Genomic DNA, 12,967 nt, shown 5'->3' on the forward strand with positions numbered 1-12,967 from the left:
TTGGTGCCACAGGCTCAGCGCTATCAGGATGAACATTTTTATCCTATTTGTGCCTTTTGAGCCTGTGAATGAAAGCTGCCGGGGCCCAGTGGGGCACTGGGGGCGCAGGTGTGGGGCAGAGCACGGATGGCAGGGATGTGACATCCATGGAGCTGGCTGTCCCCCCGTGCACGCGTCACTGCGGGCACACCGTGTCCTTCCGCGGCGGGTGGTGGGAGGAGTGGGTGCCTAAATTGAGTCTTTGCATGACTAAAACTCGTTAAAGGTCCCTGTGATGAGTCCCAGGGAAATTCAGATCTGGGAGAAGCTGGTTTGGCACTGACTGCACAGCACCAGGGACAGGTGAGGGACAGGACCCACCACGTGAGGCTTCAGTCAGAGGTGGGTGAGATTTGGGTTACAGAGAAATGGGTCATTCCAGAGCTGTGCTAAGGATGTGAAAAATTCAGGTCCAAAAATTAGATGTCACTTATTTTTTCAGCCTATTTCCGAGTCTTTATTTTTTTAAAAAATATTTTATATATTAAGGTTATGACAAATATATTAAATGTAGATTAAATATGCAAAACTATTAAATTGTATTATTTGTATTAAATACTTATTTAATTGTTTTCTTATTCCTGCTTCCCATTAAGTTTTATGTGAAATAAGGAATTGATCTCTGACACTTACCAAGTGCTCTCTTTTTGGGGGGCCTCTCACCAGGGCCAAAGCTTTCCTCTTGCAGTCTCTCCAAATTAGGGTGTTTATCCTAACAAGGTGGGTTTTGGTGACCAGAAACTCCTACGAAGCCACTTTTCCCTTCAACAAACTTTGAAGAGCGAAGAGGGGGAAAGCCACTTTATAAAGGTAACAGAGGTTTTAATGAAGGAAAAGGTGAATAAAATGAGCTGGGAACACCCCACGGCAGAGGGAGGGAGGCGCAGGGAGGCTCCGGGGCCGCCAGAGGGCACCGCGGAACCGCAGCAGCGCAGCTGGGCACAGCTGGATGGGGGCGGGCACAGCTGGATGGGGACGGGCAGAGATTGATGAGGACGGGCACAGCTCGGGCACAGCTGGATGGGATGGGCACAGCTGGATGGAGCGGGCAGAGATTGATGAGAATGGGCACAGCTCAGGCACAGCTGGATGGGGGCGGGCACAGCTGGATGGGGACGGGCAGAGATTGATGAGGACGGGCACAGCTCAGGCACAGCTGGATGGGGACGGGCACAGCTGGATGGGATGGGCACAGCTCAGGCACAGCTGGATGGGATGGGCACAGCTGGATGGGATGGGCACAGCTCAGGCACAGCTGGATGGGATGGGCACAGCTGGATGGGATGGGCACAGCGCGGGCACAGGGCGAGGCAGGGGCGATGGCCCTGCCAGGGGGCACAGCTGGTCTGGTTGTGGCACATCTGGCAGCCATAGCACATCTGAGGCCCGTGCAGGTGAGGGTGCAGCATCCACAGCTGGAGCACATCTGGGGGGCAGCAGAGCTGGCCACTCTGGCCCAGTGGCAGCAGGTGCAGCCGTGCCTGTGCCCAGCTGGTGTCACAGCAAGGGGACATCTGGTGGCCCAGGGTACCTCTGGGGGCTCCCAAATCTGCTGCAGCTGCCCCAGGTGTGGGTTCTCCTCCTGTGTGAGCGTGGGTGGGGAGCCAGGCAGGAGCCTGGGTCTCATTGAGGTCCTCTTGCCCTCCCTGGTCCCTGCCAGAAGCTGTCACTGTCCCAGGCAGACACAGGACAGTGATTCTGTTGGTCTTTGCTGTGGTCTTGAACATGACTCTCAGTGCTGGCTCCTTGGCCAGGATCCCTCTGGAGTTTCCCAGTCCCTGTTTCCCAGGAGGGAGCAGCCCCTCCTGAGGAATGGCTCTCAGCCTTTGTATTGTAACAAGTGACCTGAGACACTGACCCCAGTGTTGTTTACTCGCTGGGCATTAGCTCAGAGTCAAGAGCTGCCTCCCAGAGGGCTCTCCTGGATACCCTGACCAGGAGGCCTCTCCTGTAATTACATTCCAGGGAAAACAGACATCTCCTGATTCATTTAATATGTGCCATGTTGCATTTAGATATGTAACAGAAGCCCCATTACCTTAAAAGTCCTGCTGTTATCAAGTACTGACTTAATTACAGTTTTATCTAAAAATAGATCAAGTTAGCTTGACAGAATCCATTTGTCCTCCTCCCCTGCTCCCCAGAGATGTCTCCTCCCTGCAGCTCCTGCTCCATCATGACCAGCAGCAGTTCCCTGCCACAGCCTTGTCCCACGAGCCCATTTGCTATTCCCTCATCACAGTCCTCCAAAGCCCACCAAACACACAATCACAGACTCATGGAATGCTTTGGATTGGAAGAAACCTTAAAGCCCAACTTGTTCCAGCCGCTGCCATGGGCAGGGACAAGTCACACTGTTTGTATTTGTATTTGTATTTATATATTTATAGTTATCTATTTGTGTTTACTCCCAGTGCCAGTGGGACTGGCTGGACCAAGGAAGGACGGACCTGGAGGATCCCAGCTCTCCCTGCGTGCCCCTGGTGGATGTTTCTTTGCCTCAGAAGGTTTTTGCTCCCTCGCTGGGTGAGGGAGGGCAGGGAGGGCAGCCCAGGACCCCGGCATTGGGGGCTCACTCAGGAATGTCAGCTCTGCTCATTGCAGCACTGGATTTTCTAATCTGAACCCATGAGGAAAACAGAACTGGGGCTACTGTGTCTGAGGGCTGCTGCAGGAGATACCTCACTGCCCAAAATCTCCAAGAATTCCTCATTTTGTCTTTGTCAGCCCAGCTACTTGTGCAAACACTGTCAAGCCAGGGCTGGGCACACAAAGCAAGGTCGGTTGTGAGCCATTCTCCTGGAACAGAGGCATTTGGAGCCGGCACAAAGGAATCTCTGTCTCTCCCCTGCTCTGGCATCCTGGCAATTAACCCGGGGAATTGCAGCCCGGCCTGTCCTGGGCGTGCGGGGCTGTGCGGGGCCGGGAGAGGCTGAATGGAGGGATGGAAACTCGGCTGCTCCCAGGGAGGGGGAAATCAGCTGGGCTTCTGCACGGCTGTAAGAGATGGAGGTCTGAAAAGCACAACAATTGGAGTCACCTAACCAGAGCATCATGGAAGAGCCTGAGATGGAGGAGAACTCCTGGCCCTGCACAGGACATTCCCACCAAGGACACCATGGATCCAAGGTGGGCAGAAGGGAGCTCCTGGCCCTGCACAGGACATTCCCACCAAGGACACCATGGATCAAACATGGGCAGAAGGGAGCTCCTGGCCCTGCACAGGACATTCCCACCAACCTCACCATGGATCCAAGGTGGGCAGAAGGGAGCTCCTGGCCCTGCACAGGACATTCTCACCACACCATGGATCCAAGGTGGGCAGAAGGGAGCTCCTGGCCCTGCACAGGACATTCCCACCAAGGACACCATGGATCCAAGGTGGGCAGAAGGGAGCTCCTGGCCCTGCACAGGACATTCCCACCAACCTCACCATGGGCCAACCCTGGGCAGCCTGACAGAAGCCTGGAGCTGGTCCCATGCCCATGGAGCAGTGTGCCACCCTGCTGGGGACATGGGAGTGCCAGGGGAAGCCCAGCCCTGCCCTGCCAGGCTCCTTCTGGGCACAGCAGCCACCAGAGCTCAACACAGCAGCCTGGGAAGGGCTGGTGAGGCAGATAATCTGCAGGCACAGCCTGCTCCAGTGTGTCACAGCACTGCCACCACCGTTATCAACACAGTAATTGGGTGCCCAGGCTGGGCTGATGTATGTGCAGGGGATGTACTCCTGAGTAATTAAGGAATAGGCTGCATTTGTGTTTTGGGGTTGTTATTTTCAAATGTTTTGTTTAATTTTTGCTATGTAAAGTCCCTGGCAAACCTCCCTGCAGCTGATACAGGCACAAGGAGTGAGGGAATTAAAGGTACAAAAAGGAAGGCAATGAGGAAGAGTGTAAGTCATGTTTAAAGGATATTGTAGAAACTGCAGTTCACCCAAGTCCAACCCACTAGGAAACAAATATTTAATTGTACAGTAAATAACATATTTTTATGGTTCCAAACCAAATCTCAGAAGCCACATGAATATAAACAGGCATGAGATCAGCTCAGCCCTCAGCCCTCCTGCATCTGCCATGGGGTGGGGACAGCAAAGGGCCAAGAACAGGAGGGGAATGAACAGGGCCAGACCTGTTAGCTGGAAATTGGGACTGGTGTTTGGGGACAGCTGTGTAGACAAAGGAACCACTGCTGTCTGCGAGGCAGAGGACACTGCTGTGAGGGAAGGGTCATTTCCATACTGATCCTGGCCAGCTGGCACTCAGCTGGGCACAGGCAGAGTGGGCAGTGGTGCCCGTGGGATCCCCCGGGGCTGCTCTGGAGCTGGGAGCACCTTGGGACCCCTGGAAATGCCCAGCCTGGGGCAGTGCCCAGCCCGGGGGCAGTGCCCTCACAGCAGGTATGGGATGAGGAGCTCTGCAGGCACCGGGTGTTTTTAACAGCAAGCAGAATTGCTCCCCATCATCAGTGTCTTATCTGCACCTTTCAAGGGCACGTCCTCTGGCAGCAGCGCTGTGAAAGCCAAGGCAGAGCAGTGCCCGGGCTGGCTCTGCCCGTGAGGTGGGTGCGAGGGCTGGCTCTGTGCCCGGCCCGGGGCTGTGCTGCGGTGCTGACACGGGACAAGGGCTGGGGAAAGGCACCAGGACCTGGCCCGGGGCTGTGCTGCGGCGCTGACACGGGACAAGGGCTGGGGAAAGGCGCCAGGACCTGGCCCGGGGCTGTGCTGCGGCGCTGACACGGGATAAGGCACCAGGACCTGGCCGTGCCTCCCCTGCAGCAGGGCTGGAGTGGCGCTGCCCATCCTCACCGCCCTCCTCGGGAGCTCCGGGCCACCGAGGGATGTCACACACATGAGCGCTGCCACCTCCCCACCCTGCACGGCCAGGCTGACAGCCCTGGTGTGGCTGGGGCTGTGTCCCCTCCTGCACAGCCAGGCTGACAGCCCTGGTGTCCCTGGGGCTGTGTCCCACCCTGCACAGCCAGGCTGACAGCCCTGGTGTCACAGGGGCTGTGTCCCACCCTGCACGGCCAGGCTGACAGCCCTGGTGTCACCGGGGCTGTGTCCCACCCTGCACAGCCAGGCTGACAGCCCTGGTGTCACCGGGGCTGTGTCCCACCCTGCACAGCCAGGCTGACAGCCCTGGTGTCACAGGGGCTGTGTCCCACCCTGCACGGCCAGGCTGACAGCCCTGGTGTCACCGGGGCTGTGTCCCCTCCTGCACAGCCAGGCTGACAGCCCTGGTGTCGCTGGGGCTGTGTCCCACCCTGCACGGCCAGGCTGACAGCCCTGATGTTACAGGGGCTGTGTCCCACCCTGCACGGCCAGGCTGACAGCCCTGGTGTCACCGGGGCTGTGTCCCCTCCTGCACAGCCAGGCTGACAGCCCTGGTGTGGCTGGGGCTGTGTCCCCTCCTGCACAGCCAGGCTGACAGCCCTGGTGTCCCTGGGGCTGTGTCCCACCCTGCACGGCCAGGATGACAGCCCTGGTGTCACAGGGGCTGTGTCCCACCCTGCACAGCCAGGCTGACAGCCCTGGTGTCCCTGGGGCTGTGTCCCCCCTTGCACAGCCAGGCTGACAGCCCTGGTGTCTCTGGGGCTGTGTCCCACCCTGCACAGCCAGGCTGACAGCCCTGGTGTCACTGGGGCTGTGTCCCACCCCACGCTGCTCCTCGGGGGCTGCAGGACCCCCGAGCCCCCAGGGGCTGCGGGCACAGCCGGCCCTGGGCCGGGGCTGACATCGCCCGTGCCCGGGGCGGTCCCGCTGCCCCCGGGGCTCTGCCCAGCTCGGCCCGGGACGCTCCGGGCTGGAAGGAGCCGCATCCCTGGGCGGGACAGGAGCGCCTTGAATTCAGCGCTAGAGCCGCAGTGCCCGTGCCGCGGGCTGCCGGACGGGCTGGCACAGCTCCCGGCTCTTGTTTTTCTTCCTATAATCATTAACTTTAAAATGTAAATCTGTTTTCTGGTATTTCTTCCCTCTTCTTGTAAGTCAGCCGGGCTGCAGCGGCTCCGTTCCTGCCCTTCCTGCCCCTCCAGGCCGGCTGGCTCGGCCCTCCGGGGATTTCCCCAGCGATCCCAGCCCCTGGGGACCCTCCGGTCACCCTCGGGCACTGCCACCGCTCCGTGTCCTCTGACAGCCCCGAGCAGGGGACAAACGATGTGCAGAGCCTGGCACAGGCTGAGGCACACGGGCACAGAGGATGGTGACAGCACGGGGGTGCAGGGACACCGGGGGATGCAGAGACACCAGGGGGATGCAGTGACACTGGGGGATGCAGTGACACCAGGGAGGGGATGCAGTGACACTGGGGAGGGGATGCAGTGACACTGGGGGGATGCAGGGATACCAGGGGGATGCAGTGACACCAGGGACGGGGTGCAGGGTCAGGCAGGGGGAACCGGGACTGGCTCCTCGAGCCCCAGCCCCAGGAACAAACCCTTTGTCTGGGCTTCCGGGCACGGCTGGGATAGTTGGTGGGGATTTCCACAGGAATTTCGAGAAGCTGTTTGAAGATATTTTTATGCAGGAAAGGCAGTGGCCTTGCCTAATCATGAGAATTAAAACGATTTGTGCTGAAGCTAACAGGAGGGAGTTGCTGTAAAGTGGCCCATGTGTAGGGCTGGTCTCTGAGTGCTGGGGAGGGGAAAATCTCCATCCAGATTCCAGGAGCAGAGGCAGAAGGAGAGGGAGCACAGAGGGCTGGGAGCACTGAGCAGCAGCAGGAGGAAATTGCTATTTACACAGGGAGAGGCAGAGCTTCCATCCCCGAACGGCTGCACCAGGGCTAATGCACAGCAGACACCTCTGGAGCCCCTCCAGAAAGGAAACTAAAGTTTGGTTTGGGAACTTCTGCTTCTAATTCCTGGAAACACAGCTTCAGCTCAATTTCACAGTGGTTTGTGACATTTTTCCAGTGGTTATACAAATTTTGGGAAATCATTCCTCTCCTTGGAATTGTCTTGTGATAATATAACCCCAGTTAAGTGCTTGGAGGTTTCACGTGGCTTCACACCCGTCCAGAGGGGCCTGTGAGGAGCAGCCCCCATGTGCCTGGCATGGATCCTGCCTCCTTAGCACAGCAATCCTCAGGGATGGGGTGTCCGTGAAACTTTGTGTGATGCAGGTGCTGAAGCCCTGGCACAGGTGCCCAGAGCAGCTGGGGCTGCCCCTGGAGCCCTGGCAGTGCCCAAGGCCAGGCTGGACACTGGGGCTGGGAGCAGCTGGGACAGTGGGAGGTGTCCCTGCCTGTGACAGGGCGGGGAATGGGACGTTCCTGGGTACCTTTTGTGTCTCTGGGCTCCCAGGTGCTCTCAGGGAAGGGCTCCCTGTGCACAGGTGCTGCTGGGAGGGGCAGCAGCTGCAGGGTGTCAGTGCTGCTGGCATCCAGCCTGGGGCAGGCTATAAATGCTGCTGCTCTGGCTGCCTCCAGCTTTGCAGAGCTCCTGCCTGGGGCAGCTGTGCTGGTCACACAGCCTGGGGCCACTGGGACCTGCTGGAATCCTCCCTGGAGCCACTGGGATGAGCCTCCAGCTCCTGTGAGGCCAAGGCCACTGGGATGGGACATGGGGGTGTCTAATGCAGGGGGTGGCCAAAGCTTTCCTGCCTTGGCTCTGGCCTTGGTGCCCCTCTGGGTGCTGCCTGCTGCTGTTCCATCCCCAAGGGACACAGGGGAGTTTTTTGGGACAGGATGAGGCCCTCACAGCCCCAGCTCCTGGGGTCCCTGTCCTTCCCACAGCCCCTGTGCCACACGTGGGAGTGCTCACCCATGGAGCACTACCAGACCACAGCTCCCATGCAGAACGTGGAGAGAGGCTGATCTCCTGTGTTTGCAGAGGAAATGGGTGGCAGCTGCTTGGCTGGGCCTTTGAGGGGATTTGGTATTTCTCCCCAAAAGGAGAGCAAGAATAGGCAGACTGTTCAGCCTTTCCTGACAATGAAACTTTGTCATCTTTATAATTAACCCTGTTATTTAAATACTTCTTCCATGGGTATCATTGACAATTTCATAGCCCTTGGTTCTCTTACTTTTCCATTTCAGCTTCCTGCACTGCAGTGACTCCCAGGGGCGTGACTAATTTCACTTTTCCATTTAATTGAGAGCTTGTTTCTGACTTTGTGTGTTTAACTGTAGCTTGGCCAGCTGCTCGGTGCCTTGTCACTGCCCAGAATGCACCTGTCAGGCCTTTTCTTTTCCTCCTAGGGAATTTAGAGAACATCTATGACCAGCTCTTTTTCCAGAAACATTTCCATGGCCGTGAGGTGGTGTGGGTTTTCTGTATTTCTGTGTGTTGTGTGTCCACCTCCCCCCTAAGGAATTCACCCAGAAACTCTTTGCACCTATGTATCACTTCTATTTTTCCATCAGTAAGGGCTTCTCTGAGAGCCTGTGGTGATGTTTCCTTTGCCACTTCTCTGGCAGCTACAGGGAGTAGATTCCCTTCCCCTCCCTTGCTAAATATCCCTGCTCTGCCAGTGATGCCTGGATGGAAAAGGAGCTAGTGAAGCTTGTGAACAGTGAAAGATCAGAGATGAAGGGAATGATGATGCTGGAAGCCCAGCCTCCTCTCAGGATGAGCTGTAACCTGGACCAGAAGCAAAGGGACAGTGATCTTCAGCAGCACTGAGCCTGTCCTTGCCTGGAAGGTGAGTAAATATACAAACACACGTGTGAAAACAGTGAAGTTGTGGCTGTCCCATCCCTGGAAGTGCTCAAGGCCAGGTTGGACAGGGCTTGGAGCCACCTGGTCCTGTGCAAGTTGTCCCTGCCAAGGTTGGAACTGGATGATTTGGGAGGTCCTTTCCAACCCATGCTGTTCTATGAGGTCCCTTTGTGTGCTCTTCCTGCATCATACTAAATGTGCTAAATGCCTCCAGACATGCCAGCTCCCTGACCCTCATCTTCATCACATCTCCAGGAGCTGGGCCCTTGCAGCCACTGCCTCCTGGTGTGTGACCCAGGCTGTGATAATCCAGGGGTGATAATGCAGAGCTCTGTTCTGTCCCACACGTGTGCACAGCCCTGGTAACGTTTACAGTGGCAGTGCTGCTCCCAGGGCACACAGGGAAGGGTCATTGTGGCTGGAGTCAAACAGGGATTTGTGCTGCTGGGAACAGCCTCTGCAATCCCCCACTGGGGCACTGCTCTTTAAAATAATGATTCTGGTTTGCAAATTATTCTAGGTGCCAGTCCTGGCCAGAACAGGGTGAGCACAGACCTCAGCAGGGCAATTCTAGAGCTGCTTCCACATGAGGCTCTCAGGGTCCCTTTGATCATTGGTCATCAATACCAGCACTGAAAGAGGGGACACAAAGCAGACATTGAGAGTGGCAGCCAGGCTCCAGCACCCTGAGGATCATCCTGGAAACAAAAGTCAAACTTGACAGCAGGCTGGGAAAAGCCAGAGGGATTTGTGAGTGCCCCTGTGCTCTGAGGAGGATCCTGGTTTGGGGTTCTGTCAGCAGGCAGGGCTGGGGCCACACGTTAGGACAGGAGGAGGGAGGTTTGCAGGTGTTGGAGCAGAGTTTAAATTCAATGAAGTAGTAAAAATGTAAGTAAGCTGCCCCTGAAACTGGGGAAGGGGAAGACAAGCAGCACTCTGGAGAACTGTGCCAAAAATCAACAGAGTTGGGTGAAGTGCCACCCATTGCAGGGTGACAGGACCAGGGCAGCAAAGCTGAGGGCAGCTCCAGGGTCAGGGGTACACACAGCTGAAGAGTTTTCTTCTATTTTTAACGAGGAATCCAAGGAAACGAGCCTTCCCCACTGGCTGAAAGCAGCAGCAGCCTCTCTCCAGCCTGAGCAGTGTCCCTGTGCCTCCTGCACAGGAGCCGGGTCCTGCTGGATCTGCTCTGACACCTGCCAGGGCAATGAAAGGGAATGTGCCTGTTCTGGAGACAGCTCCCCTCGGTGCACAGCCTGGGGCTTTGTCCTGGAGATTCTTGCTCTCCCTGGTGCTCCAGGCCTGGCAGAGGTGGCACAGTGAGGACCTGGGCACGTCCAGGCGGGTGTGAGTGTGGCAGAGCACGAGCAGGAGGTGAAGCCAATCAGCTGAAACGGAGCAGAGGCTCAGGCCCAGCTGTGGTTACAGCAACGAGCTCCATGCAGAGGAGAGGAACTCATGGCCAGGGCATGGACACGGGCTCAGGGACCTGGGAGGAGCTGGATGTGGGGATTGCTGTGGCACCACAGGCTGACTAACAGGAGATGGCATTGATATTTCCATTCAACGGGAAACCAGTTCCAAAACCAGTCCCAAACCTGTGGTGTCTGGGCAGACTTGGCAGCACGAGTGGTAATGATGAGTCCTGCAAAAAATCATGGGAGATTATTGAGCCTGAGCTGGAGAGGGGCTGGGAGCAGAGACCCCAGGCTGGTTTGATTTCATTTTGGGGGGAGCTGTCCCCCTGCACAGGCTCAGCTGTGTCACTGCTGTTCCCGTCTCCTGTCTGTCTCGCCCACCCCTGCAAATCTGCCTGAGGGGCCAGGAGGAGTGACTGCAAGGAGGGAAGTGAGCTGCAGAAGGGAAAAAAAGGAATGGAGTGGGTGGAAATTCATGTGTGACTGTGAGAGGTGCAACGCAGTGAGGAAAAGTACTGTTCCACTCTGAAATAGCTGTGTCTGAAATCATGTTCTACTCGTGAGCGCTCAGTGGAGGGGGCACTGTCACGCTGAAGGTGTCACCAGGGCTGTTTGCTGCAGTCACATGGAGAAGTTTCAGACAAGAATGTACCCACAGCACATCTCAGGGTAGCACAGGAGAAGGGAAAGCCCTTGGTGTCTACCCTAGGGCTGTATTCACAGCCAAGGAAAGGTCCAAGGTCAAGGATCTGCCCTCTTGGAGGGCCGTCAGTACAACAGGTCAACACACACCCTTTGCTTTACAGTGGGGAATTCAAGGGCATTCCTTATGGTGGTCTAATGGGTTATCTGGAGCAGGGTTGTTTTATTTTTGCCATCTACAATGCCTCATCTGTGTCTAGCCCAATAAAAAGAGTCCTGGGAGCAAGGAAGATGTGAGTGTGATATACAGCCACATAACAAGTAGACCTTGAACATTGCTGCCCGAGGGCAATTCCAGGAAACCTCTGCTGCAGCTCCTGCATTCTGGCAGTCAGGATGCCTGCTGCTGCTGCTGTCTCCTGGGCTTTGATGAAATGCATTAGTGCCCCAGTGGGTGCTTTTCCACCCTCCCTGGCCCTCTCACACGGGCTCTGGTTTTCACAGGGTGGGACAGGGGCAGCTGTGGGAGGGAGGCTCCGAGATGCCCCGAGGAGAGCCGGGGGTGAGGGTTCATCTCCCCGGTGAGGCCCGGGCTCCGTGTGCAGGGGTCGAGCTGGGGGCAGCCCCGCCGCGGGGCTCGGAGCTGCCGTGCGGGGATGGGGACGGGGCTGGCTCCTCACCTCCCGCTCCCGCTGTCACTCCAGCTTTCCCTGCGTGCTGAACTTGACTGGCAGGACGCTTTCCCGGAGGAGAAGGGGCTCCTTCTGCCGTGTTAGCCATGGATGTGTCACGGCAGCCGGTGACAATGCAGCCGCCGTGAGGAGGGGATGCGGAGGTGGGAGGATGCTGTGCTCAGATCAGGGAGCTGATCCAGCTGAAAGCTCTCTCTGGAAAGAGTTGCTGTTATTCAAACAAACCGGTTGGATCCAGCTGGTTGTGGGACCCACCCAGAGATAACGCTGGGGAGAGCAGCTGGGGCTGGGCTGAGCTGGTGCTACTGCAGGGAGAGAACCCCAGACTGGTCTGGGATGGAAAGGGCCTCAAAGCCCCTCCAGTGCCACCCCTGCCATGGCAGGGACACCTTCCACTGTCCCAGGGGCTCCCAGCCCTGTCCAGCCTGGCCTTGGGCACTGCCAGGGATCCAGGGGCAGCCCCAGCTGCTCTGGGCACCTGTGCCAGGGCCTGCCCACCCTCCCAGGGAAGGATTCCTTCCCAATATCCCATCTAACCCTGCCCTCTGGCAGTCTGCCCCTTCCTTCCACACCCCCACCCCTGCACCAGCAGTTATTTGATCCAGAGTCACCTAATCTAGGTAGAAACTGCTCACTCTTTTTTTTTTTTTTTAATTTTAATGCTGGAGTAGTTTTCTGCAGATGTTCCCTGAGTGAGCTGTGGGATGTGGGCTGGTGAGTGAGGGAGAATGTGCTAATGTGTGGTCAAGGACGGCTCAGGGGTGGGAGTGTGGGATTAGGGCAGCCACAGCTTTCCTCTGTGGGAAGGATGTGTGAGCACAGCCCTGCAGAGGCTGGCAGGAGGAATGGCTGTGGCTGGGGCTCTGTCCTGTGCTGCTGGATCCCTACACCCTGTCCAGCTGACCCTGCTCGCTTGGGGTGAGACAGCCCAGCTGCTTGAAACTATAAATCAAAGCAGGCAAACGTGGCAGGGATTACAGAGGGATGCAAGCTGTTGTCATCCACAGGCAGGAGGATGTGGAAGTCTGGGTGTTTGTTTGCTTATTTTTCCTTTCATGTTCTCAGGAGTGTGGTGGGATTCTTGGGGTGTCTGTGCAGGGCCATGAGCTGGGCTCAATGATCACTGTTTGTCAGGATATTCTATGGTATTTGGATGCACAACCCCAGGGAAATGGGGCTGGAAGGTGTCCATGGCTGTTCCTCCCCAGTCCTGCTGCTCTGCTCCCACATTTGGAGCTCAAACACAGCGTCTCCTGCTGAATGCAGCCAGAAAAAGGGGAGAAGATTCCTCACTGCCTGCCTGAGGCCTCAGTCCCAGTGGTATGTATGGTGCTTCATGTGTGGCAGAGCTTTGTATGGCCTCGATTCTGTCCCCATCAGAAAATGACAGTCTGAGCATCATCATTTTCTGTGGTTCTGGAAAAGTGCTGAAAAAAATTCAATTTCGAGCCCCAGATATTTGCATCCTCTAAGGCATTGTCCTATAAATCTAGTTACAGGTTCTTCTCTATTAGCAGTAAG

This window comes from Agelaius tricolor, unplaced genomic scaffold (assembly GCF_023055355.1).
Source record: "Agelaius tricolor isolate 1412-34295 unplaced genomic scaffold, bAgeTri1.0.p SCAF_18, whole genome shotgun sequence".
Classification (NCBI taxonomy): Eukaryota; Metazoa; Chordata; class Aves; order Passeriformes; family Icteridae; genus Agelaius; species Agelaius tricolor.